Below are 26426 nucleotides of genomic sequence, written 5' to 3' on the forward strand. Positions count from 1 at the left end.
ATAAAGGGCAAATTCCAAGGTCACGCCAAATATTCTCTCAAGCATCTTAACTAGACCAATAAGATTGAATCTTAACACAGGACCATACACAGTGTATAGAATCACTCTGGATGACCAGACACTTTAGGCACATTGGGGAAATAGGAGGATCAAACCTGTGTCTCAAACTCGGTGTATTGTGCAAATGGTCCAAATCTTGAACTGAGTTTCCTTCATTCTGTTACATACCAAAATGTTACTGACACAATCCCATATATTACCCCATGTCTCCTCATCAATGTTGGTTGCCAAGTCTCTTTCCCAAGACTGCAAGTTATCCAATGTACTCACACAGGATGTAGAACACAAGGTATCATAGAACTTTCTAATTAACTGTTTAGGCTCCACATAAGTCAGAATTCTTTCCACAATGGGAAGAGAATTGTCAAGATACATCGTTATCTTAGTAAGAATAACGTCCCTAGGTTGCAGGTACATAAAAAAGAGATTTGGAATGTCAAATTGTTGGCCTAGCTGCTCAAAGGATGACAAGGAGGCACTACACGTACTAGGGAATGAACCCGGCCAGGTCATCAAAGTTGCAGTGGGGGGACATGTGAACAGTGGCCACAATTCCGTAAGCTTTTGGATACTCATGGAAAAGGACGAGTTGCCCTAGAGTTAAGGTGCTAAATTGGGGGAGGGCTAACTACAACCAGATTAGGCAGGATTTGGAAGCTGTTGTTTAGGAGAGGCTGTTGGAGGGCAAATCATTTAAGGAGCAGTTGTTGGGAGTGCAGGACAGGCATGAGCCGGTAAAAAGAAAGGATAAGAAAAGCAGGATTATGGAACCGTGGATGACCAGGGAAATTGCGAGTTTAGTCAAAAAGAAAAAGGATGCATCCATGAGGTCTAGGCAACAAAAAAAAAATGAAGCACTTGACGAATACAAGGAAAGTAGAAAAGAGCGCAAGCAGGGAGTTAGGAGAGCAAAAAGGGGGGTCACAAACTGTAGTTGGCAGACCGGATTAATGAGAATCCTAAGGCATTTTATACGTATATTAGGATCAAGAGGGGAGCTAGAGAAAGAGTTGGTCCACTCAAGGACAAAGGAGGGAAATTATGTGTAGAACCAAAAGAAGTAGGTGAGATCCTTAACGAGTATTTTGCATCGGTATTCACAAAGGAGGACACATTGATTGGTGGTGTCTCTGACGGATGTGTAAACACTTTAGAACAGGTCGTTGTTATGAGGAAGTGTTAGGTGTGTTAAAAAGCACTACGGTAGATAAATTCCCAGGGCCAGATGGCATCTATCCCAGATTACTGAGGGAGACAAGAGGTGAAATCGCTGTGCCTCTAACAGAAATCTTTATGTCCTCGTTGGCCACAGGTGAGATCCCAGAGGATTGGAGGATAGCTAATGTTGTACTGTTATTTAAGAAGGGTTTCAAGGATAAACCAGGTAATTATAGGCCAGTGAGCTTGACAGCAGTGGTAGTGAAATGGTTGGAAAAGATTCTCAAAGATGCACATTTGGAAGTGAATGGTCTTATTAGCGACAGACAGCATGGTTTTGTACGAGGGAGGTCATGTCTCACAAATTTAATTGAGTTTTTTGAGGAGGTGACAAAAAATGATTGACGAGGGATGTTGTCTACATGGACTTTAGTAAAGCATTTGATACGGTCCCCCATGGCAGGCTGGTGCAAAAGATTAAATCACATATGGTCAGGGGTGAACTAGCTGGATGGATTTAGAACTGGCTTGGCCACAGAAGACAGAGGGTAGCAGTGGAAGGGTGTTTTTCCGAATGGAGGTCTGTAACTAGTGGTGTTCCGCAGGGATCAGTACAGGGACCTCTACTCTTTGTAATATATATAATTGACTTGGAAGAAAACAAAGCGGGTCTGATTTGCAAGTTTGCAGATGATACTAAGATTGCAGGAGTTGCGGACAGTGATGAAGATCGTCAGAGAATACAACAGGATATAGACAGGGTGCAAAATTGGGCAGAGAAATGGCAGACGGAATTTAACCCGGACAAAAGCGAGGTGATGCATTTTAGTAGATCCAATTCAGGTGGGAGCTATAAAATAAATGGCAGAACCATCAGGAGCAGAGAGACACAGAGAGATCTGGGTATGCAGGTCCACAAATCCTTAAAAGTGGCAGCACAGGTGGAAATGGTGGGAAAGAAAGCATATGGCATGCTTGCCTTCGTAGGATGGGGAAAAGAGTATAAAAGCTCAAAACTAATGTTAGTTATATAGAACGTTGGTCAGGCCACATTTGGAATACTGTGTCTAATTCTGGTCACCACACTACCAGAAGGACGTGAAGGCTTTGGAGAGGGTACAGAAAAGGTTTACCAGAATGTTGCCTGGTATACAGGATATTAACAATGAGGAGAAATTGAATAAACTGGGATTGTTCTCCCTAGAGAGATGGAGGATGAGGGGCGAACCTAATAGAAGTTTATAAAATTATTAGGGTTATAGATAGGTTGAACAGTTGGGGGCTTTTTCCCAGGGAGGAATTGAAAATTACAAGGGGGCACAAAGGTGGGGGGTGATAGGTTCAGTGGAGATGTGTGGGGGAGGTTTTTTACACAGAGGGTGGTGGTGGCATGGAATGCACTACAAAGAAAAGTGGTTGAGGCAGATACATTAGCGACTTTTAAGACTTATCTGGACAGGCACATGAACAGACGGAGTATAGAAGGACACAGGAGGTTGGTCTAGATAGGACATGAGATTGGTGCAGGCTTGGAGGGCTGAAGGACCTGTTCCTGTGCTGTATTGTTCTTTGGTCTTTGTTCTTTGTACTGAATGGGCTAGACTCTCTGAATCACTTCTGGTTTGCACTGGCACTGAGAGCGGCACTTGAAAGCGATTTGCTGTCCCCTGCCATGCAAATTTATGCATGGTGGTGGCCTGATAGCGAAGTCCAGCGGCTGGCCCCCTTCCCCACAATGTAAATCTTGCCCCTCACCCCTGAAAAATCGAGTCATCCTTGCCTACTCACCACCACTATGGGAATTGTTGGGTCACCTCCCACCCACATGTATGCATGAAGGTGACCCGACCCCCCATCAGAAACCTCCAACAGAGATCCCCACCAGAGACACCCCCGTAGCAGAGAACCCGCATATCAAAGAACCCCCCCATAACACAGGACCCCCAATAGCAGAAAGCCCCACCCATAGTAGAGAACCCCCCACCCCCAACAGGCACCCCTGCCTGGAATCTAAAGAGCTGCCCAGGCAGCAACAGTGAAACATTGCTTTTTCACTCACTCGTGCTTTACGCCTGTTGCTTCAGACAGATGTCTAGAAAGGCTCCCCTTTCAAGCTCCCTTTCTCTCCTAGGATGACACTGCCAAGGTGCCGGAGGAAATGCCAGGGCACAGTCCAGCGATGTCCCTGACCATCTGGGGGCTAAAAGGTCCTCCATGCCCCTAGGCGTGGGCATCATGCCTATCCAGAGAATTGAATAGTGGCTGCGAGAAGGTCCTCCATTAAGGAACCTTTGCACTTTTATGTCTGAGTGGTGCCAGCTGCTTGTATGTTGGAGATGTGTAACTCCAGTATAGGCATGCTGTTCAGGCATTAGAGGTTTGAAAAGATCTAGTCTAAAAAATTGCTGTTAGACAGAGCACCTGGTCTTTCTGGGAAGTACTTCAGAGTAGAAAAAATCCACAATGAAAAAAAGCATTGGGGGAGACCACCTGGTCTTTCTTGGAAGCATTTTGGAGTGGGAAAAAATCCACTGTGGAAAAAATGCGCTCAGATAGGACACTTGCTCAAAAGAGGAAGCACTTCAGAGTTAATAGACTGTGAAGTGCTATAAAAACAAAGTAACCTTCCTTTGAGATAGACTTCAGTAGTCAATCAAAAGGCTTGGAAAGTCAATGATGTGAGAAATTCAATGTAAACAACCAAGTATAACGTGATAAAAGAAAGCATACTGCAACGGTGAAACCACAGACTTCAAGGGGAGTGAAAAGCTTCTCTGAGAGACAGGCTGTTGAATGACTCTGTCCTGTGATATGATTTTAGGACAGACTGCAGCTGTGCTTTGCCCAGTTATGGTATGTTAAACTTGAAAGAAAATAGCCTTTAGCGCTTCACAGACCCAAAGCGATCCATCCCCGGGGAATTGATTGATTGATATTTATTGTCACATGCCCAAAGTACAGTGAAAAGCATTTTTCTGCGGCCAAGGGAACATATACAGTACGTACATAGTAGACAAAAGAATAATCGACAGAGTACATTGACAAATGGTACATCAACAAATAGCAATTCGTTACAGTGCGGAACAAGGGTCAAACAAGAGCAGCATAGTGTGTTGTGAATAGTGTTCTTACAGGGAACAGATCAGTCCGAGGGGGAGTCATTGAGGAGTCTAGTAGCTGTGGGTAAGAAGCTGTTCCTATGTCTGGATGCGTGGGTCTTCAGACTTCTGTATCTTCTGCCTGATGGAAGGGTCTGGAAGAGGGAAAAGCCTGGGTGTGACGGGTCTCTGACAATGCCGTCTGCCTTCCTGAGGCAGCGGGAGGTGTAGACAGAATCAATGGGAGGATGGCAAGCTTGTGTGATGCGTTGGGTTGAGTTCACCATACTCTGCAGTTTCGGGAGATCCCCAGCCTGGCCCCAGCAGCCAGCCTGAACTCCCCAACGTTCAGCTCCCTTGAATGACCACCCACGGCATCTGGCCAGTGGCTGCTTGCCTTTGTGCTCCCTGAAGGTAGGTGGAGAGGGGGAATCAGCTCCTTGCTTCTTGATGTCCTTGGCGCCGGGTCCCCACTTTAAGGGACCAGTAGAGATTAGCACCCAGGTGACTTCCTGCTGGGGGTGTGGGAGAATACTGGGAGGCCACTAATGAAGATAAAATGAATGCAAATTAGTTGTGATTAGTTTCTCGCCCTTTCTGGACAAGGTCTGATCATGCAAGCTGGAACAGGCCGGGAGAATCGGAAACTGTTTTGCGCCCCACGCAAATCCCGTTTAGGGGCTCTCCCGCAATTATCCCTACAAAGCAGGATTTGTGCTGGGCACCATGCAGTTGGAGAATTGCCTGCAGAGTTAATGTTTCGAGTCCTTTGACGCTTCGTCAGAACTGAAGTGAAGCACAATGTGCTAGAACTGTAGAAGCTGCAACAAAAAATAGCAACTTTAAGAACGAAAGGTGGATGGCCTGGTGTGAGAGGGGTTTGCACTGAAGCAATACATGTATAGAATATTAATCCCTTCCTCAACATCATAATAAAGACTCTGGTCACTGTCGTCAAGCTGTTTATGTGAACTTGCTGTGTGCAAATTTGCTGCCACATTTACAGCCTTACAGCAGAGACTATGGGCCGGATTCTTTGTCCTTCATGTCGACAGGATTCTGCGTTTCGATGTAGTGCAAGGAGTTTTGTTTAAGTGCCAAATTCTTTGTTGTCGCTAGCAGTGGTAACGAGGCAGACTCGTAACGGAGAATCCCTGCTGATGTTTTAAATATATATTCTTGGCAGTAAAACACTTGTAAAGTCCTGAGGTCTCTGAAAGGTGGTACCTAAACGTCAGTCTCTTTTTATTTTTGAAGAGAAATTTTTAAGCCATTCTTAAATGCGGTGATAGCTTGCTTTTATGGTCAGAATTTTGTGATGAAGCATATTACTTCAGTTTCACTGCAAAGTAGCAATGTTGGTGAAATTAATTTAATATGCAAGACTCAGTGCAAAATGATAATAAATGAGCTTAACTTTATCAGAGCTGCACAGTGGTGCAAACAAGAAAACTTAAATATGAGTCAATGCTATTAAGTTGTATGATGTATTCTAATTTACATGTCAATTTAAAACAGTTTTCACTTGAAAACCATTGTATATTTTATATCTCGAATCCACGCAGAGATGACACAAGTTTCTGCTTGCAGAACAGGTTTTATTGACAGTGCTTCTTAAAATGTCTGCGACATGCTTCAGTGATAGCTTCCAGACCTTTCCACGTTTTTTTTTCTCCACCCTGCCCTCCTCCGCCTCGATTCCACACCCAGGCTTAACCAATCAACACGTGTATCAAGACTCATAATCAAACACAGACAATTGAACATTACATTTTTCCCCTTGTAAAACTACAGACCTTGGGGTGGGAGTCTCCGTTTCAAAGACAAAGGGCAGGATTCACCGTTTCTGAGACAAAGTGTTGACGCCAGCGCAGGATTTGTGGAGTTTTACGATGGAAAAATTTGCGCCGAACCCTCATCGATCCGGCGACTGGTGAGGGGTTAGCAGACGTGCCGAGTAAAACTCCCGGCTCCCACGGCAAAAATGGCTGGAGAATGGTATGCGCATGGTGCTGACCTGCAGCGGTTGTGCCATAAACATGGCGGAGGCAGTGTGCAGATCCGACCAGCCAAATACTGCTCCCCCCGGTCAACCCCTGGCCACCCCCCACCAGTCCCCCCAGCCCTTGCGGAAGACCCCCGGCCAGCACCACGGCTCCTGGCCGAATGTGGTGGCGCTGGACACAGTCCGCAGCCTCCCCACCGGGTTCCTGACTGCCAAGACCATAAGTGAACCACAATGTCGGGAACTTGGCCTGTCGACTGCGGTGAATTGCGGAGGTCCTGGAGAAAAGAGGGTCAGGCCCGCCAATGATATGTTTAAGCAGTGCGTGGCGAGCGACGCATTTATGCCATTTTCAGGGTGCCGGAAGATCCCGGTTTGGCTTCAAACCGGCACCTTCCGCGATTTTGGTGTCGGAGGCTATTCTGCACCCAATCACGTTTTACGATTTTGGCGTAGGCCAATGGTGAATCCCGCCCTAAGTGGTGATGCCGGGACAGAATTGGTGGACTTCTACGACAGCCAAATCGGTGCCACTTCCGGAGCAATTCATCGATCGATAATGGGCTAGCACCGGTGCTACGTGGAACATGAGCGATTCCAATGACAAATGGTGTCCGATGTGCCGGAGTCGGGATTAACACACGAGAGGCTGACAAGCTGCAGCCGCATATCAGCACTTTACTTGCCACACACATTCAACCCAGCCAACAAGATGGCAACACGGCCGCGGAGCTTGAGACCCTGCTAGAGGCCATGGAGGAGAGGCGGGCTACCCTTGGGATGGGAAGGAGGTTTCCTCTCACCGTCATGGAGTGAGTGCAGGTGGCAGATGCCATGAGCGCCGTGGGCCCCACCGCCAGGACCGGACAACAGCGCAGGAAGAAGCTGCACAACTTCAGAGTGGCCAAGGTGAGTAGGCAGCACTCTGTCCCTAGCACCATCCCCAGTCCCACCCACCCGTAATTTCCCCCCCCCCCCCCACCCACTTGGAGGGCTTGCGCACCCCGCCCTGCACCACATGTCAGCACCCATACTGGCCATCATGGTCAGGTGCCCTGGTCATGAAGGCCACCAGCTATCCAACCCCTGTGTTGGTACGTCTGACTATCTAACATTGTGCTTTTTCTGTTTCCCCCGCCCTCAGGCGAAGGCAGCCCACAACTACCAGGAGAGGGAAAGACTGGAGGGGAGAGAGGGCAGTCATCAAGGCCGAGGTTAGCATCGGGCGAGCGTGGGAGACCCCGCTGAGTTGCGGTTCCGCATGGCACCTATGGTAACACACCACGACCCCCACCCCCCACACCACCCCCCATCTTCACTCACCCCCTCCACCACCACCACCCCAACCCTCAATCCAATCATTTGTCATGTCTTGTGTCTTGCAGGATCACCTGGTGATGAGACGGCCCTTCTGGTGTCCTCCGCCCCCAACCACAACCCCAATCTCAAGTGCATACCTTTGAGGAAGAAGACACGGACAGCGAAGGGAGTCCTCGAACTACAGCCCAAGACATCCCTGAGCACCAGTCCGGGGATACAGCTGGCTTCCCGACACAGCTGTCTCCACACCCTCCGCCATCCCAGAGACACTCACCTCGGTTCGGCCCTTTAGTGAAGAGGCTCCTGGGGCACTATCTGGTGTGCACCACACATGTGCTGCAGTGCATCAGGTGGAGCTAGGAACCCCGGAGGGAGAGGACCGTTAGAGGGTGGCCTGACCCCAGGGACCAGTTGCTGTCCGGATACGTTTCATCCTCTGGAAATGGCGGTCCCATCGATAGTGGAGATGCAATCACATAGCCAGAGTCTGCATGAGGGGTTGGCAGCAACCATCCATCACCTGCAGGTGTCATCCAGGCCAACACCACATGGTTGGCGTCCACAGAGGAGGCCTTGGGGGTAGAAGGTATCGGCCATGGGTCAGAATGCCCAAAGCCTGGGACATTCTGTGTGGGCGGTGGAAGAGCCCCAGGACAGGGCTGCCCTGTCACAGACAGCCATGTACCAGGGCCACCTGGACATTGCAACGGGGCTTGCGAGCATTGCCCAGTTAAAGAGGGTCAAGGCTGAGGGCATTGGCAGCATTGCCCGTGTGCTGGCTGACTTGAGTCAGGCACAGAGGGATGTGACACAGTCGCAGCCTGATGTGGGAAAGACCCAGAGGGAGATGGTCCACTCCCTGTGCTCTATGGCCACAATGATCGAGACCCTGGTCGAGACAGGAGCGGGCTTCCAGTACTGGCAGCGCCAGGTGGCCGAAGAGTCTCAGGTGTTAGCTACGTCGCACCTCCGTCCGAAGATGTGGCTCAGGGGTCATGGGTATCCCGAGGGAGGAGGAGGTGATGGTGCTCATGCCGGTGACTCGCGCAGGGATGGTGCTGGAATACCGCAGCGCCTCGGAGTCCGCCCTCCTATCCCTGGTGCATCTGATAGGCAGTGGGCAGAACAGGGCAGCACCACGCCGCCTGGGACACCTGAACAGCAGTTGGGCCCATCCAGGCCCGGTCACCACAGAAGACGGCTGCTAACGGGACCCAGGTCAGAGGCGGGAATCGCAGCAGGCCGCTCCACTCCAAGTACCTCCTGGGGATCCACCTAGGTGTTTTGTTAGGGCCCAAATGGCCAAAACGTTAGACACCAGTTAAGTTGGCATGGGTGCAGCACACACTATAGCATTAGGGGCTAGGGCACAAACCTGTACATATAAGGTCACCATTTCACAATAAAAACCTGTTCACAAAGTTTCAATCTGCCTCGGTGCTCTGCCGGATGGGTATCAGGGATGGACTGGACTGTCTACAGAGGAGACGCTGGGGCAGGTGGGTGGACGTTGGGAGTGGGCTTGGGCCAGGGACCCCAGTTCAGCCAGCGCTCACCGCACAGGTGCCCCATTCCCATCCCTCTCCACCCCATACCTCGCAACACCTTCCCACACCCCCCCACCTCCGCCACCCCGAGAGTTCGGTGGGACTATGTGATGAACTGGCCAGCTCGCTTGCAGGGACCACCCAGGGCCCACACCCCATATGACATAGACATAGAATTTACAGTGCAGGAGGAGACCATTCGGCCCATCGGGTCTGCACCGGCTCTTGGAAAGAGCACCCTACTTAAGCCCACACCTCCACCCTATGAAAATTAAAAAATTAAAATCGCTCATTGTCACAAGTAGGCTTCAAATGAAGTTACTGTGAAAAGCCCCTAGTCGCCACATTCTGGCGCCTGTTCGAGGAGGCTGTTACGGGAATCCCTATCCCTGTAACCCAGAAACCCCATCTAACCAAAGAGAAATTTATCACGGCCAATCCATCTCACCTGCACATCTTTGGACTGTGGGAGGAAACTGGAGCACTCGGAGGAAGCCCACGCAGAGACGGGGAGAATGTGCAGTCTCCGCACAGCCAGTGACCCAAGTGAGTCAGATAGCGATCACTGAAGGGGTTGGCAAGGGGGGGGGGGGGTTCATGGGAGGTGGCGATCAGTTGGGGCGGGGGTAGGGCCTGGGTGTGGGATAGGATGTCCGTATTGATGGCCATGCCCTTTAGTCTGTGAACCTGGCGGTGATTAGAGCACCCTGTGCACGTCAGCCCAGGCCTCCTCACCCTCCTCTGCATCTTCCTTGTTTGACGAGGCCTGCCGTTCATCCTCCTCCTCCAGCACGTCGTCCGTCTGCTGTGTGATGTTGTGGAGGAGACAGTAGGCCACTATGTATGGGAGATTCTCGCAGCGCTGTACTGGAGTACCCCTCCAGAGATGCCAGGCACCTAAACCGCAACTTCAGGATGTGGAAGCACCCCTCGATCATGCCCCTGGTCGTGAGCTGGGCATTGTTGTAGCGATCACCGTGTTGGTCTATAGCTTCCAGATAGGTATCATCAGCCACCACCGTAGCGGATAACCCGTCACCCAAGAGCCAATCCCTCAGGCGGGGATGTGCCTCGAAGAGGTTAGGAACCGTCGAGTGTGTCAGGATGAAGGTATTGTGGACACTGCCTGGGTATCGGGCGCAGACGTGCATGATGTCCATCTCATGGTCACACGCAGCTGCATATTCATCAAGTGGAACCCCTTTCGATTTGTGAAGCTAGGCATGCGCATCAGAGGTGGAGGCAGTCTGCTGTTTTCCATGCTCTATGGCCTCTATTGCCTTGGGCGGAAGTCCCCTGGAGGGCTTGGAACTGGAGCAGCCTGGCTGACATATCGGTGTCACAGGCATTGCTGTGCCACCCTGTTGTGCCCACTGCCCTTGAGCTGTGCTGGTATCAGGAAGAGGGAATCAGAAAAAACAGAGACCACCTTAGTCTCCTTGTTGGCAGGCCCCGGGATGGGCTCTAGCACCTCCTCCTCCCTGAGTGTGCCCATAGGGCCTTGGCTGACTCCAAGGGACGGAGGGATAGCTGGATTGAGCTCTAAAGTCTCTGAGTCATCTGGCACTGCCAGTCCTGAAGCCTCCCCATTGTCTGCAACATGGTGTTGATGTTCTCAGTGATGGTCCTCAGTGATTGGGCCTCCCTGTGGAGTGATGCAGCAATGTCCACCTGCATCTGGGACATATCCCTCATCCACTTGGACATGATGTCGAGGCCCTCAGCCATGGTCACCGACGACTGAGCCACGCTTAGAAACCGCTACTCAAGGCATGGACGTGGAGCTGCAGGTTTTACACAGCAATTGTCACACGAGCAGTATTGGTCTGGGTGTCCCACACTGCTGGCACCATCTCCTGTGCCAGAAGGCTTTGGGACTGCTCCAATTGGCCTTGCAGTCCCTGGAATGTGTGTCCTGGGATCCAGCAGACCTCCGACTGGGTGTCCCTGCCTCGACCTGATGTGTATCAGAGGTGTGGCACTCACCAGATAGTGCCCCCAAAGTCTGTCCACCAATGTCGCCCACCGAGGTGTGTGTCTCTGCGCTGGTGGAAGGTGCTGGCGATAGCTGTGACTTATTGCCGGTGTTCTACTCCGAGCTCTCCTCCAAGTTGTTCTCTTGGTTGGTGGGAGCGGATACGAATCCAGATGGCCAACCCCATCAGATGGAGATCCTGCAAGACAATGGCCATGTGGTCAGTGAAAGGAAAGGATATTTTGTGGGACATCAACAACTGACTTGAGATAAGTCATCTGGATGAAGGGACAGTGGATCCTTACTTCTCTCCTGCCGGCCAAGCTCACTGTAGGTCACTGCTCTCCCCTTGGGCAACCCCGCGATCTCCAGGGCCCATTCCTCATAGGAGGTGCGGGTTTGGAACTCTCGCATCCCGTCCCGTGTCTTTGCCCTTTCCCTCTTATCTTCTCCTGCGGGGACAAAGAGAGGACATTTGAGCTGCACGCTTGATGGGTCAGGGGGGTTCTATAGCAGGTGGCATGTGTAGGCACCGCACTTAGACATAATAATAATAATCTTTATTATTGTCACAAGTAGGCTGACATTAACACTGCAATGAAGTTACTGTGAAAATCCCCTAGTCGCCGCAATCCGGCACCTGTTCAGGTAAACAGAGGGAGAATTCACCTAACAAGCATGTCTTTCGGGACTTGTGGGAGGAAACTGGAACACCCAGAGGAAACCCACGCGGACACGGGGATAATGTGCAGACTCCGCAAGACAGTGACCCAAGCCGGGAATCGAACCCGGATCCCTGGCGCTGTGAATCAATAGTTGAAGGGGTTGGGCTGGCGCATGGCAGGGGTTTTGAGGAACAAGCTTGAAGATTGGGTGTTGGGAGGCTGGGAGGTGTCTGCCAATGGATTTGGGGGGAGGAATGGAGGGGCAGTTTGAGAAATTGAAGGGAGGCAGATCGGAATGATGGCATGAGAGAGGTGATAACTTACACTTGCAGCTCATTGGAGGTCACTCGTCTTCTTCCATCATTAGACGGGGATTCTCCTAGTCATGCTGCCCGCATTGACAGCTGCTACAACTGCCTCCCAGGTGGTATTGCTCACCCTGCTGCTGGGCCTTCGACCCTCTCAGGGGAGCAGGGTGCCCCACCTGTCACCCACTGCATCGAGGGGCCTGGCCAGTTCGGCATCCCCAAAGCGAGGAACAGGTCTGTGCGCTGCCATCCTCCATGTCTTGACTGGGAGCGAATGGTGAGGGTGCGTTTAAAAGCAGCTCATTCTTGTTTGTGGTGAGCAGCTGAGGCACGGATTGGGTGAATCGGATGGCAAGGAAGCCAGGCATGTGGGGATTCATATTCGGGTTCATTTGTTGCACTCAATGCGGGTGAACACAGGTCGCGATCTCACCATTACAGCCGACGCGAAACAACCTGCCAAACTCACCCAGCATGACACTTAGCCACTTTTCGGGTGAATTGCGTCCATGAGTACAGATGATGAAAGAGTTTAGGTTTTAAGGCGTGTCTTAAAGTGGAAAGTCAGGTAGAGAGGCAGATAGGTGTAGGGAGGGTATTCCAGAGCCTGGCACATGGGTAACTGAAAGGATAGCCAACAAGGTAGCATGACCAAAATCGGGAAAGCTCAAGAGTCCAGAATTAAAGGAGTGCATATTTCCCAGAGGTCTGTGGGGCTAGAAGAGGGAGGGGAGAGGTAATGGATGGATTTGAAAACTAGGCTAAGAATTTTAACAGCAAGGCACTGCTTGACCGGGAGCCAGTGGAGGTTAGCGAACACAGGGGGTCGGTGTGAGTTAAGATATGAGCACAGGGTTTTGGATGACTTCAAGTTTAAGGAATGTTGGTGACCCGCTGGGAGTGCATTTGAATAGTCGTGTCTCGAGGTAACAAGAGTTTCAGCAGCAGATTATCTGAGACCGGGCGATGTCAGGTGATGCTGAGGAGGTAGAAAAAGGCGGTTTTAGTGATGGCACAAATATGAGGCCTCAAGCTCATCTCGGATCAAATGTGAACAGAATCACTTAACCTCAGGCTGTTGTTAGAGAGAGGGATGGGTTCCGGAAAGAGGGAATGGAATTTGGAGCGTGCGGCAAAATCGATGGGTAGTCTTCCAAATATTTACGTGTTGGCAATTTCTGCTTGTCCAGTACAGAATGTCTCCGACGCTTTAGCAACAGTAGAGGAGTTGAGCGGGATGATAGTGAGGTTGAGTTGGGTTTCCCCAGCGTATGTGTGAAAACTAAAGACGTTCTTTTGGATGACATCACTAAGGGGCAGCATATGGATAAGAAATAGGAAGGGGTCAAGGATGGACCTTTGGGATGCACCAGAGATAAAGTTACAGAAGCAGGAAGAGAAGCCATGCAATGTATGAAATATATGCCCCATGTACCATATTTAGTATTAATAACGTGACGATTGACATCTAATGACAGGACATCAATATTGCACAAACTTTGATTATTTTATTGGATTTTCAGAGCATAACAGCTGTGGAATGCAGTTATGCGAAGGAGGGGTAGAAGAGATTAATATCTTAACTTGTGTGCACAAAATGAAAAATCATCCAAACATTGCAAGTGTCAACATGCTTCAGTGCTATAAACTATAGGAATGGCATCAATCATTGTTCTGAACTTGTCATTCACTTTCAAGTATTGAAGCTAATTTTGTAAATTGAAAACAATGCATGCAGCTTTGTAACATTCATAATATCCATCTTCTGTGGTATTCTAAATATTCTTTATAGCACAAGTCATGGCATTTTATCTTCAAAATATAAAGACAGGACGAATGTTTTGCATTTATGGAATGTCATGACTTGAAGATCACCCAAAGTCCTTAATGGCCAATTAAATACTTTTGAAATGTAATTACTGTTGTGATGTAATAAACACGATGAGGATAACTATAATAAACGGTTGAAATCACAACAATTGTCTAAAGAGTATCAATATATCTTGCAAAATTAGGTGCATTGCACATGCTTAAAAATATGTTGACTGGAGAATAAATTGCTTTTTAAAAAATGGACTTGCAGGAACAAATAACTTTATTTACTGATCCTTTTGAAGATACGGATGTATTAAGGTGTGTTAAAAATAGCTCTGAACTAATTGGCCAATCTGAAAGTACCTGCAATAATTCTGTTTGGCTAGTTACCTGGCCTGTTAATTAATATAAGTAAAGAATTGCAGCCCTGTTTAACTGTTACCTGAGCAATTCCTGCCATAAAAGGGTTTGTTGCAAATGGTCCTTTGTATTACTTCCAGAAGTAACTTTTCTCGGTCACTCAAGAAATAGAAATGTGAAAAAAAATGCTTCTACAGAGAGAGCAAAAAAAGATGAATAGCTTACTCCAATTCTTAGACAGGCCGAGCATTTCTATCATAGATCTTACATGTTTATAAACTCCTGGAAAATAATTAGGTCCTAAGATCCTGCAGAAAAATAAGTCTTTCTTCTTTACCTAAAGTCCACAATTTGCTGCAAAGCATCTTAATGGTACATGTATGCTGTTGGGTTATTTTCCAGCTTCAAAAGACCGAATGGATTATGTCATTATTTCTGCCACACCATAATTTCCTGGGACTTTGTATTACTCTTGCTGCTGAAACTTTGAAAATGTGATCATTATCGCTCCATTCTCATTCAAGTCAGTGTGTTCATAAATTTTCTTGATTTCCACTGGGCTACATCAATTTAGATAGGAAAGTAATAATGTCGGCATATACATTTAAATTTGTGAGTTCAAAATAATTGATTAACATACAAGGCTCTTTACACTGTGAGTGGGACGATCGATGGGTTCCATCGTAGATGACGGTCATTCATATTGCACTTTAAGGATTTGGTCACTGGTAGCTGTTAGTGGGGGTGTGTGTGGAGGAAGGGGGTTTCTTGGTTCTTTTTAGGGGGGTTTTTGTGGTTGTGGATAGGAATCATAGAATTTAGAGTGCAGAAGGAGGTCATTCGGCCCATCAAGTCTACACCGGCCCCTGAAAGAGCACCTTACCTAAGCCCACAGCTCCACCCTATTGCTGAATCCAGCAACCCCACCTAACATTTGGACACTAACGGGCAATTTAATATGACAAATCCACCTAATGTGCACGTCTTTTGACTGTGGGAGGAAACCGGAGCACCCGGAGGAAACCCACACTACACGGGGAGATTGTGCAGACTCCACACGGACAGTGACCTAAGCCGGGAATCGAACCCGGGTCCCTGGCACTGTGAAGCAACAATGCTAACCACTGTGCTATGTGCTGCCCTATTTTAGTGGACCAGATGGGTTTTTACAACAATTGAAAATTGTTTTAGAACATAGAACATAGAACAATACAGCGCAGTACAGGCCCTTCGGCCCACGATGTTGCACCGAAACAAAAGCCATCCAACCTACACTATGCCATTATCATCCATATGTTTATCCAATAAACTTTTAAATGCCCTCAATGTTGGCGAGTTCACCACTGTAGCAGGTAGGGCATTCCACGGCCTCACTACTCTTTGCGTAAAGAACCTACCTCTGACCTCTGTCCTATATCTATTACCCCTCAGTTTAAAGTTATGTCCCCTCGTGCCAGCCATATCCATCCGCGGGAGAAGGCTCTCACTGTCCACCCTATCCAACCCCCTGATCATTTTGTATGCCTCTATTAAGTCTCCTCTTAACCTTCTTCTCTCCAACGAAAACAACCTCAAGTCCATCAGCCTTTCCTCATAAGATTTTCCCTCCATACCAGGCAACATCCTGGTAAATCTCCTCTGCACCCGCTCCAAAGCCTCCACGTCCTTCCTATAATGCGGTGACCAGAACTGTACGCAATACTCCAAATGCGGCCGTACCAGAGTTCTGTACAGCTGCAACATGACCTCCCGACTCCGGAACTCAATCCCTCTACCAATAAAGGCCAACACTCCATAGGCCTTCTTCACAACCCTATCAACCTGGGTGGCAACTTTCAGGGATCTATGTACATGGACACCTAGATCCCTCTGCTCATCCACACTTTCAAGAACTTTACCATTCGCCAAATATTCCGCATTCCTGTTATTCCTTCCAAAGTGAATCACCTCACACTTCTCTACATTAAACTCCATTTGCCACCTCTCGGCCCAGCTCTGCAGCTTATCTATATCCCTCTGTAACCTGCTACATCCTTCCACACTATCGACAACACCACCGACTTTAGTATCGTCTGCAAATTTACTCACCCACCCTTCTGCGCCTTCCTCTAGGTCATTGATAAAAATGACAAACAGCAACGGCCCCAGAACAGATCCTTGTGGTACTCCACTTGTGACTGTACTCCATTCTGAACATTTCCCATCAACCACCACCCTCTGTCTTCTTTCAGCTAGCCAATTTCTGATCCACATCTCTAAATCATCCTCAATCCCCAGCCTCCGTATTTTTTGCAATAGCCTACCGTGGGGAACCTTATCAAACGCTTTGCTGAAATCCATATACACCACATCAACTGCTCTACCCTCGTCTACCTGTTCAGTCACCTTCTCAAAGAACTCAATAAGGTTTGTGAGGCATGACCTACCCTTCACAAAGCCATGCTGACTATCCCTGATCATATTATTCCTGTCTAGATGATTATAAATCTTGTCTCTTATAATCCCCTCCAAGACTTTACCCACTACAGACGTGAGGCTCACCGGCCTATAGTTGCCGGGGTTGTCTCTGCTCCCCTTTTTGAACAAAGGGACCACATTTGCTGTCCTCCAGTCCTCTGGCACTATTCCTGTAGCCAATGGTGACATAAAAATCAAAGCCAAAGGTCCAGCAATCTCTTCCCTGGCCTCCCATAGAATCCTAGGATAAATCCCATCAGGTCCCGGGGACTTATCTATTTTAAGCCTGTCCAGAATTGCCAACACCTCTTCCCTACGTACCTCAATGCCATCTATTCTATTAGCCTGGGGCTCAGCATTCTCCTCCACAACATTATCTTTTTCCTGAGTGAATACTGACGAAAAATATTCATTTAGTATCTCGCCTATCTCTTCAGACTCCACACACAATTTCCCATCCCTGTCCTTGACTGGTCCTACTCTTTCCCTAGTCATTCGCTTATTCCTGACATACCTATAGAAAGCTTTTGGGTTTTCCTTGATCCTTCCTGCCAAATACTTCTCATGTCCCCTCCTTGCTCGTCTTAGCTCTCTCTTTAGATCCTTCCTCACTACCTTGTAACTATCCATCGCCCCAACCGAAACTTCACACTTCATCTTCACATAGGCCTCCTTCTTCCTCTTAACAAGAGATTCCACTTCCTTGGTAAACCACGGTTCCCTCGCTCGACGCCTTCCTCCCTGTCTGACCGGTACATACTTATCAAGAACACGCAGTAGCTGATCCTTGAACAAGCCCCACTTATCCAGTGTGCCCAACACTTGCAGCCTACTTCTCCACCTTATCCCCCCCCAAGTCACGTCTAATGGCATCATAATTGCCCTTCCCCCAGCTATAACTCTTGCCCTGCGGTGTATACTTATCCCTTTCCATCATTAACGTAAACGTCACCGAATTGTGGTCACTGTCCCCAAAGTGCTCTCCTACCTCCAAATCCAACACCTGGCCTGGTTCATTACCCAAAACCAAATCCAACGTGGCCTCGCCTCTTGTTGGCCTGTCAACATATTGTTTCAGGAAACCCTCCTGCACACACTGTACAAAAAACGACCCATCTATTGTACTCGAACTATATCTTTTCCAGTCAATATTTGGAAAGTTAAAATCTCCCATAATAACTACCCTGTTACTTTCGCTCATATCCAGAATCATCTTCGCCATCCTGTCCTCTACATCCCTCGAACTATTAGGAGGCCTATAAAAAACTCCCAACAGGGTGACCTCTCCTTTCCTGTTTCTAACTTCAGCCCATACTACCTCGGCAGAAGAGTCCCCATCTAGCATCCTCTCCGCCACCGTAATACTGCTCTTGACTAGCAGCGCCACACCTCCCCCTCTTTTGCCTCCTTCTCTGAGCTTACTAAAACACCTAAACCCCGGAACCTGCAACATCCATTCCTGTCCCTGCTCTATCCATGTCTCCGAAATGGCCACAACATCGAAGTCCCAGGTACCAACCCACGCTGCCAGTTCCCTACCTTGTTTCGTATACTCCTGGCATTGAAGTAGACACACTTCAAACCACCTACCTGAACACTGGCCCCCTCCTGCGATGTCAAATCTGTGCTCCTGACCTCTATACTCTCATTCTCCCTTACCCTAAAACTACAATCCAGGTTCCCATGCCCCTGCTGCATTAGTTTAAACCCCCCCAAAGAGCACTAACAAATCTCCCCCCCAGGATATTTGTGCCCCTCAGGTTCAGATGTAGACCATCCTGTCTGTAGAGGTCCCACCTTCCCCAGAAAGAGCCCCAGTTATCCAAAAATCTGAATCCCTCCCGCCTGCACCATCCCTGTAGCCACGTGTTTAAATGCTCTCTCTCCTTATTCCTCATCTCACTATCACGTGGCACGGGCAACAACCCAGAGATAACAACTCTGTTTGTTCTAGTTCTGAGCTTCCATCCTAGCTCCCTGAAAGCCTGCCTGACATCCTTGTCCCCTTTCCTACCTATGTCGTTGGTGCCAATGTGGACCACGACTTGGGGCTGCTCCCCCTCCCCCCTAAGGACCCGGAAAACACGATCCGAGACATCACGTACCCTTGCACCTGGGAGGCAACATACCAAACGTGAGTCTCTCACGCTCCCACAAAATCTCCTATCTGTGCCCCTGACTATAGAGTCCCCAATTACTAATGCTCTGCTCCTCTCCCCCCTTCCCTTCTGAGCAACAGGGACAGACTCCGTGCCAGAGGCCCGTACCCCATGGCTTACCCCTGGTAAGTGCCCCCCCCCACAAGTATCCAAAGCGGTATACTTGTTTCTCAGGGGTACGACCGCAGGGGATCCCTGCACTGACTGTTTTTTCCCAGTCCCTCTTACAGTTACCCACCTATCTCCAATCTTTGGTGTAACTAATTCCCTGAAGCTGCTATCTATGACCCCTTCTGCCTCCCGAATGATCCGAAGTTCTTCCAACTCCAGCTCCAGTTCCCTAACTCGGTCTTGGAGGAGCTGGAGATGGCAGCACTTCCTGCAGGTAAAATCAGCAGGGACACTAACTGCATCCCTCACCTCAAACATCCTGCAGGAGGAACATTGCACTCCCTTCCCTGCCATTCCTCTAACTTTCTACCAAGATCTGGCTAAAAAATAATAACAATATAATAAAATATGGTACTTACCTCAGACCAATGGGTTTTATTATTAGGTTAGAGGAGGAGGGCGGGTGGGAGACACTACACGTGTAGTGTCTCGGGTTTCCTCTCCACCAGAATTTATTGGGGAGGGTCTTCCCAGACGTCCGCGGGTCGACTTCCTGTTCCCGCCTAAAAAACTAATTTAAAATTTAAAAAAAAGAAAAATTCTCAGCCGAAATCGACTGGCCTGCCCCTGCAAAGACAAGTGCTTTTAAAGGTTGACTTACCTCCCAGCAACCTCCTTCCGCAATGCTCCCGCTGAAACTGACTCACCACTCACCAGCTGTTCTCACGCCGCCGAAATCGACTGGCCTGCCCCTGCAAAGACAAGTGCTTTTAAAGGTTGACTTACCTCCCAGCAACCTCCTTCCGCAATGCTCCCGCTGAAACTGACTCACCACTCACCAGCTGTTCTCACGCCGCCGAAATCGACTGGCCTGCCCCTGCAAAGACAAGTGCTTTTAAAGGTTGACTTACCTCCCAGCAACCTCCTTCCGCAATGCTCCCGCTGAAACTGACTCACCACTCACCAGCTGTTCTCACGCCGCCGAAATCGACTCATTTTGTCATCATTAGACTTTAGGAGTTTGCCTTTTTGGGCGTTGATACAAGTTTTGCTATTGTTTTGCTTTGATTTGTATAAAATATCAGAAGTTCAATAAAAATATTTTCAAAAAACAAAATAAAAGTCTCTTTCCTAATATTGTAATTTCTGTTATGAATGCCAGACTTACCTTAAAGTTGAGAGTGGAGTTTGCGAACTTCAAATCCTGACACCTTGGACTTTCGATGCATGTGCAGACCTGCAGCAGGCAGCACATATGCAATTCAGCAATGTAGGTTCCTCAGACTGAGAATGGGCCCAATGCATCTTTGCAGAGATTGAAAATATTGCGAAAACCTGGATCACATGACCGGGAGCAGAATGCCATTCAAAAGAAGAGTCCCAGGTAGGGGACAAGGAGTGACCCCAAAGGGAGAGGGGACAGGGAGTGGTACCAAATGATGAGTCCCAGACAGGGGAAAGGAAGAGGTCCCAGTTAAGTTTAAAAATAAGGAAAAGGGCTGCGGTTATCATGTTTTAGATGCAGAGTGCTTGGGAGAAGCCCTGTCAATCAAGTGGGTTTAGAAGAAGCCCTGAATATCCAAGAGGCAGTAAGAGGTTGGTGACTCCTTCACTGTGATGGAGGTAACCCTTTGGAGAAATAGTGTTTCGATCAGTGTGGATGAAGTGCTGAAGTTCTGCTTGTAAGTTGGTGCTTGAGTGCATACCCAGGAATCCAGGGGAATGGAGTCTTGGGTGACAGGACTGAAACCCTGTACAATGGGCTTTCATTGAGGTAGTCTGACTTAGAGAGAATTTTGAAGAGAATTCCAAGGTTACAACTTCAAAGGTAAAGACTGAAATCCCCTCGAGAGAAAGATAAAGTTTCAGTGAAAGTGGTTAACTCACAGTGCTTCCTGACATCTGGGTCAGTTGTTGAGAAATCCGTGAACTTTGCCTTGGTCGTATTTGCCATTTATTGTGCAGTGTGGTGTATTCAACCACAGTTTGTTAATTCACATGTACCTCATAGTAACCTTGAATATTAGAGTATAAGATGGATATTGTAAATTATTTTGTCTTTCTGACCTTGTGTATTAAAGTTTATTTGAAGTTTACTTTGAGGAATTTTGCACCTATATTCTATTAGCAACTATTTTGAATCTCAAACTTTGGCTACATGAAACAAAACATTCTTGGTCCCAAACTGAACCTTACCAAAAAATTGGAGACAGGTCAAGAATCATAACAATCCTTCATTTTAAGATCCATCAAAACACTTCTTGGTCATTGCCATGTATTAGTTTTAGTGTATATTATATGCAGAGTATGGGGCACTGTCATGCAAGCAAATGCTACTGCTGACAGTAAGAGTGGGGGAGAAATTGGATGCTTGAAGCTCGATCGACTTGGACTTCTCCCTTCATCTGAATAATTGCAGTGAAGTGGTCTCCCTGGAGCAGCTTGTTGTTTTTCTCTGGATTGTTTTGGGCTGTTTACGACAGCAAAATCCTGGGAAGGATGAGAGATCAACACAGACCAGTTTTATTATGTAGTCAAGAGCCAGACTGCTGCTCCTCTCAGATACATATTAACATAAGTTAAGAAAGTAATGATAGGAAAACCTTGCATTCTGTTGGTGACCTGAAGGAGCCCCTTCAAGGACCACTGATTAAGTTCCAGAAGGAACCGGAAAGATCACATATCATGTGGAATCCATACAGTGCAGAAGGAGGCTGTAATAGGCCGCACGGGGCCTACGGGGTGGGAAGATGATCTTACCTGTGGTCCTTGAGAAGTGTGAGCTCCTCCGTTAGGGGAGATCTCTATTGACCTCTGTATAAAAGGTCAACCGGGTAGTGTATATATCATGATATAAATAAAACTATGTTTCTTTATTTTACTCAGCGTGGTCTCCGTGTGCTTATGAAACTGGCGACGAGGAGTAAATTGGCTTGCTGTCGACGCTGTGACCTACTCGGCTGAGCCACCTCCCCGATTTTCTGAACACAGGTTTGGATTTACTTGATTTGCCATGCCTCTGTGTGGGCAGTTGGATGCATTTGACACCGGTGTTGAAGACTGGAAGTAGTATGCAGAAAGGATGCATTACTTCTTCCAGGCCAACAACATTACGGAGAACAAACGGCAGGCGGTCATACTGTTGACAACGTGCGGAGCACACACATTCGGTGTGATCCGGAGTCTCATGTATCCGGCGGCGCCAAGTAAGCAATCATTCGACCAACTTGTGGCACTTGTGGCGCAACACTTTAACAACCTCATCAGGAACCGTTCAAAGATATCGGTTTAATATGTTTGAGAGGTCTCCTGGTGAGTTCATTACCAAGTTCATATCACAGCTATTGGAGATAGCCGGGATTTGTGCGTATGGAGCTGCTTTATCTGATATGCTCCAAGATCGTTTGGTCGGCAGTACAAATAATATGGAAACACAGAAAAAACATTTGGGCGAAATCTCCCTGACCTTTCTGCAGGCACTGCAGATCTCCTTTCTCAGGAAAGCATGGAAAGCGGTATCGGAAAGAGATATAAGGGATGGAGGTGAACATTTTGGGACATCATCCCACATGTGGTATTCCCACGGCCCGGTCCGAACGCCATGGCAACTCCGGCCCCTGGGCAAAGAGCTGGCCGCCGAGAAGTACAACGTCACCGGACTCGGCTGAAGGAGTTTGCGGCCCGTGTGTGACGTGTGGACACCGGCCTAGCCATATTCGCAGAGAGTAGAAGAGCCAGCGCACCAGGTGCCCCAGTCAAAGTAGGCGCCAGTCCCAGGTCCGGGCCTTGCATCTGGATGACCCAGAAGAAGGGGAAGATGAGGCTGAGATGCAGCTGAACTGTTTTGCATCGCCCCGTGTGGTCCTAATTTGTGTTCCGATTCAAGAGAATGGTCATATGTTCCAAATGGAGTTGGATATGGGAGCTGCCATTTCTGTGGTAGCACAGAGCACCTTGGATTGTATAAAACAAGGTGTGCATACTTTGACTTTGGCTGACATGGCAGCTCGTTTTGGCCATTTACACGGGGGAAGAACTGAATGTTGTGGGGTACAACTGACTATTGTGGGGTACATCCTTGCTCCGGTTGTTTATGGGTGCCAATCAGTTTGCCTTCTGCAAGGAAGCGGCCTTAGCCTGTTAGGCCGCGACTGGCTGCACCAGCTGTAGTTGGATTGGCAACATATCCTCCAAGGAGGATCTGTCGGACTGTGTGTGGGACTGAACAAGTTCCCCGAGGTTTTCCAGTCTGGCTTGGGTACCATTAAAGTGGCCTTGGTCAAGATCCAGGTGGACCCGGAGGCCTAACCCCGATATTTTCATGTCTGCCTGTTTCCCTCCGCTTCAGTGGAGAAAGTTGAGACCGAACTTCGTCATTTGGAGAGTTTGGGCATAATTAGGCCTGTGTGCTTCGCCAACTGGGCAGCGCCCATGGTCCCTGTAATGAAGCCGAGTAAGATAGTCTGCCTCTGCAGAGACTATAAATTGATGGTTCAAGGTTGGACCATTATCCTTTACCACGCATTGAGGATCTGTATGCGCCATTGGTCGGTGGCTGTATATTTACCAAATTGGACATGAGCAACGTTTATCTGAAGCTGGAGCTCAATGAATCATCACAGAAGTACTCCATGATCAATATACACAAGGGACTCTCTGAGTATACCCAGCTCCTGTTTGGAGTATCCTCGACAGCATGTCTTGGAGTACATCCAGCACGGATTTCCACACATTGCGGTTTATGTAGATGACGCGCTAGTCACAAGGACCACAGACCATGAACACTTGCAGAACCTTGAGGTGGTGTTAAAATGTTTTTCGGAGTATAGGGTCCGCCTGCGCAGTGCAGAGTGCATGATTCACGCTAAGGAAGTGGGGTATCGGGTGGACCGGGAATGCCTGCACCCGGTCACTGAGAAAGTGAGAGCCAACAAAATGGCCCCCGTCCTGTGAGCTGCCACCGAGCTTTGCTCTTTACTTGGACTAGTAAATTACTACGGCCGATTTATTCTAAATTTGGCATCGGTCCTGGCCCCCCTTCACTTGGTCCGCAAGAAGCACCAGCCAAGGGAATGGAGCAAGGCCCAGGATGAGGTGTTTAGGAAGTTGAAACGATGGTTATCCTCTTCAGGGGTGTTGACGCATTTTGACCCCTCAACATAATTGTGCACCACATGCGATACTACGCTGTATGGGGTTTGGGCATTCCTGTCTCATCAGATGAGCGATGACCGTGAATGTCCGGTTGCCTTTCCCTCCTGGACGCTGGCTGTGGCTGAGAGAAAATATGCCCCAATAGAAAAAGAATGCCTAGCGGAAGTATTTGGTGTAAAACGATTTCATCAGTACGTCTATGGCCGTCATTTCTTTTTTGCCGTGGAGCACAAACCATTGCTGGGCCTCTTCCGTGAAGACTAGGAGATTTCTGCAAGGATTCAGCGCTGGGCCATGTTATTGCTACTTATGAATCCTCTGTTGAGCACTGCCCTGGGACCTAGATTGCATACTTGCATACTGATGCGATGAGCCATCTTCCCCTGCAGACTGAATCTGCAAAGCCCCCCGGTGGCGGACAAAGTGGTCGCTGCCTGAATTTTATGGACTCCTTGCCTGTCACTGTATCATGTATTTGTGACTGGACACAGACCAACCTCGTCTTTGCCAAGGTGCGGTATCAGGTGCCAAACGGTGGCCAGCATTCACAGCTGGATTTGAAAGCGTTCTCCTCCAAGTTCTCGGATCTGACTGTGAAAGATGTGGGGCATGAGGGTTGTTGTTCTGACAAAGGGCCAGGCCATCACAACGGGCACCCTGGTGTGTCCAACATTATGATGCTGGTGAGAAGCTACCAGGTGGCAGGATTTGGGCATGGATATCAAAACATTGGTCCACAGCTGCTCCATCTATAAAGGGCGGCAGAGGTTCCCTGCGGCAGCAACCCTCCACCATTGGTTGTGGCCGGGTCACCCCTGGGCTCGCATACACGCTGATTTTGCCGGTCCATTCCTGGGGTCGATGTTCCTCGCCCTGGTGGTCAGCCACTCAAAGTGAATGGAGGTCCAGAGAATGGCGACAATCACTTCCTGGGCAACCGTTGAGTGATTGCGAATTTCTATTTCCACCACAGAATTGCTGAGATATTCATGACAGATAACAGGGCCTCTTTAACGAATGAAGCGTTTGTCGCTTTTGTGAAAATCAATGGGCAGCCAGTGCTGTAAGCACTGGGAGTGTGACCAGGAGGACTGGCCTCCAGTGCCGGAAAAAGGCCAACGACCTCCACAGGGCAGCACGAGTAGACACCAACTCCTCCCTCCCCCCCGCCTGAGACCATTACCCCCCACAGGCGAGCATCCATCCCCCCAACTCTTCATGCGGTTCCCAACCCTCCCTTCAACTCCTTCTCTCCCTTCAACCCCCCAAACCTTCCGTCACTCCTCCCCTCCCACCACTGTGAACCATGCATGTGGCTAATGATGCCAGCTCTGTGTCTCCTCAGGGAAAAGCTCTTCCACAATCATCAGGGGAGGGGGATTTGTAGGGAGTGGGGGGGCCCTTGGCCCATTTCTCCAGGCATCTTCCCCTGCCCCCTGGGCACACAGGGTGCAGGTGATCAGTGTGAGCGATCGCTCAGCAGACAGGCAGGGGTCCAACTATGGCAAAGATTAAGGAGCACTGGTGCTCAGGTCTCTGTGGGTTATCCTTGTGGACTCGGCACCACATGGAGGAGGAGGACACCTGCTCCCGGTGACGGTCGCGATCACTGCAGCCCTGAACGTCTGTGCCTCGGGATACTTCCAGGGCTCGAGCAGGGACCTGTGTGGCATCTTGCAGACCACAGCCCAAAGGTGCATCCAACAGGTCACGGATACCATATTTTCTTGGGTGGAAAGCTACATCAACTTTGCCATGGACCAAGTCAAACAGGATGCCCGGGCGGCAGGTTTTTCCGCCATCGCCGGGTTGCCCCTGGTCCAGGGGGTAGTGGATGGCACAGATATTGCCCTGCGCACACCGGGCCATCTGGGAATGCCCGACATTAACAGAAAGGGGTTCCACTCCCTGAACATTCAGCTCGTGTGCGACCACCACATGAAGATCATGCACGTGTGTGCACACTTCCCGGGGAGTGTCCATGACAGCTACATCGAGCCCTGGAAGGATCCAGAGGCATAGAAGTACAGGGCTGTGGTGGTCTTGACGGCCACCGAAAGCGGTTGTCCTCCTCCTCCATGTGTTGCCAAGTCCGCGAGGACATGACACAGGAGCTACACCATCTCCTTGTTGAGGCGGAGCCTCCCGTGGCATGCGCTGTCCGTCATCTGGTCAAACAACCACAACACCTGTACACCATGGGCCGTCACAGGACTTCCTCTATGGGTCGCTCC

The 26426-nt window shown here is 49.0% G+C and overlaps 1 long non-coding RNA gene across 2 annotated transcripts in view; it reads right to left on the reverse strand.

Annotated features, from left to right (window-relative positions):
- Window positions 1-4139: 4139 nt before the first annotated feature.
- Window positions 4140-26426, reverse strand: part of LOC140427063 (uncharacterized) — a 44283-nt gene continuing 21996 nt past the window's right edge. Inside the window, exons 2-4 of one of the 2 annotated variants that reach the window (XR_011948379.1) lie at window positions 11469-11615; window positions 11175-11362; window positions 4140-4861 (exon numbers count right to left, since the gene is read on the reverse strand). This is a non-coding gene — a long non-coding RNA (uncharacterized lncRNA). The remainder of the gene's footprint in view (window positions 4862-11174; window positions 11363-11468; window positions 11616-26426) is intronic. The other variant, XR_011948378.1, reaches the window with a different exon arrangement.

The sequence above is a fragment of the Scyliorhinus torazame genome, chromosome 7, assembly GCF_047496885.1.
Source record: "Scyliorhinus torazame isolate Kashiwa2021f chromosome 7, sScyTor2.1, whole genome shotgun sequence".
Lineage (NCBI taxonomy): Eukaryota > Metazoa > Chordata > Chondrichthyes > Carcharhiniformes > Scyliorhinidae > Scyliorhinus > Scyliorhinus torazame.